Source organism: Pipistrellus kuhlii, unplaced genomic scaffold (assembly GCF_014108245.1).
Source record: "Pipistrellus kuhlii isolate mPipKuh1 unplaced genomic scaffold, mPipKuh1.p scaffold_m20_p_9, whole genome shotgun sequence".
Taxonomy (NCBI): Eukaryota; Metazoa; Chordata; class Mammalia; order Chiroptera; family Vespertilionidae; genus Pipistrellus; species Pipistrellus kuhlii.
Window position 1 is genome coordinate 64,712,547 of NW_023425595.1, and position 2,368 is coordinate 64,714,914.

A 2,368-nucleotide genomic window follows, 5' to 3' on the forward strand; every position below is an offset into this window, starting at 1 on the left:
GTGCAATCTTTGAGCATTCCTTGGGTGGGTGGCCATCCCAATAGCTGAGGGGAGAGAAAGGAGAGTCACATTCAGTAGGGAAGGAGCCAGCCTGCATGTGCCAAGCTCAGGGCATTATTCCACTTAGTCCTGACAATGAACTTGTGAGTCTGGTGCTATTGCTACCATCCAAGGAATATCAGGCCCAGAGAGGCAAAGGGATTGGTTTAAGATGATACCACTCTTAAGTAGTGAAGGCAGGTTTCAACCAGCTTGCCTGGCCTCAAAACCCTTGCCTTTCCACTGCCCCTTCGGAAGAGCCCGAGGTTGAGGGACAAAAGAGGAAGTAACAGTGCCTGGTGCCTCAAGGCTGCTAACAAAATCCCACAGACGATTGGCTTACACACAGCAGCAATGCATTGCTCGCAGCCTGGAGGCCGGGAAGTCCAAGACCGTAGCTTTGGTGACTGTGAAGGGCCTCTTCCTGGTCATAGGCAGTACCTCCTTGCTGTGCCCTCCCAGGGCGGAGGGGCAAGAGAGCTTCCTCCTGCCCCTTCATGAGGACAATTCCATTCAGAAGGGCCCTACCCTCATGATCTGATACTTCCCAAGGGCTTTATCTTCTAACACCATCATCACCTGGGGAGAGAAGGCGGTTAGGATTCAATACGTGAATTTTGTGGGGACACATTCAAACCATAGCAGATCCTAACACAGATACTAAAAAGAAAGTGTCTGAGAATGAAAGACTGAAGAGTAGATAAAGGATGTACATTTATGGTGGGTCCCGTGCTCTAGCCCAGAGGTGCTATACCCACTTTTTGAACAGCCGCCTCTGGGTTGAGTCCTGCACTTCCAGCCTCACTCTACCACCTTCTCCTGTCCTCTGAGCTCCTCCCCACCAGCCGACCCAGTGCCCACAGGGGCTGGCCCTCTCCTCAGAGGCTCCTCCTGTTCCCAAGCGCTCAAGGTCCCCTGGAGGACAGGCCCGCACATCAGGGACTGACCTTCAAGGAAAAGAGGCTGGGCTGGTCAGCCCAGTCACCGTGGTGCACATCTCCAGGCATCTGCAGGAGCTCCTGGGCCCAGTGAGACCCAGTAAGGAGACCCCTTTTCTGTGGGCTCCCCACATGGCAGCATCTGGAGGAGTCATCACTGCTGGTAGTGTAGTTGCAAGTCCCAAGCTTCTAATCACGGCTTGGTCTTTCTGGTGATCAGTCCTCCTCTGGAAGTTATGGAGGCGCTTCCTGCCAGCTACCTCATTAGCATACAAAAATACACTCTTATCACCCAGGAAATTCCAAGGACTTAAAAGCTCTCTGTCAGGAACCAGGATCAAAGAGCAAATATATATTTCTCATCACAGAATCCAATACCTGCCTGCTGAGTGATGGCTCACTAATGAGGATGTGGGAGCCCGTGATCCGCAGTAGGGGTGATTGGGTCCTAGGAAGGAGGACCCCTGAATTGGGTCCCTCAAGGCTGCTGTCCATACTCAGCACCAGAAACAGAACAGATGAGGCCATTGTTCTGTATCTCGGTGGGTGTCCTCAAAATGCAATCCTGGGCAAGTCCCTTTACTCTCAGCACCTTATTTTCTTCATCAGAAAAATGGAAATGACAATACTCACTCTGCATAAATTACAGGGCTTCATGGGGCCCTAATGGGATAATGGACGTAAAACGCTTCATAAACTGTAAAGTCCGCACAAAGGAGGCTTTATCATTGATTATAGATGAGCATGCACATGCCCACACATCCATATCCATAGACACCCATTCATTCACAAAACTTCTCTTGCTCCAAAAAGAAATTAGCATAATGACTTAGCCCCTGAGAAATCACACGCTGGGACCTCCCTGTGCCCTGCACCCTCCCTGAGCCATTACCTACTTAGGCTGAGTGGGCTCCAGAAGGTGGAGGAGGCCTGAAGAGCTGTGAGGAGAAGCAGGTGGGTCTGGAGCACAGACTCCTCAAATCACCTGCCCACTCCGCCCGGTGTCTGAGTTGTCTGCCATTCCTTGCCACACGGGCACCTGGGAACACTAGAAACAGCCGACTCCTCAGGAAAATGCTTGGTGGACAGGCCACAGCCTGAGAGGAGGTTCCACTTTAGCAGCTCTCTTGGGGTACCACCATTCATCATTCATCTTCCCATTCAACAACACATAGTGAGCACCTACTCTATCGGTACAGAACTGTTCTTTGTGCTCAGAATCCAAAGACAAGCAAATCAACCTTGGCTGTTTTGCCTCAATGGATAGAGCTTCAGCCTGTGGACCAAAAAGTCCCGGGTTCGATTCCAGTCAAGGGCATGTACCTCAGTTGTAGGCTCCTCCCCAGCCGGACCCCTGGTCAAGGCAGGTGCAGGAGGCAACCAACTGATGT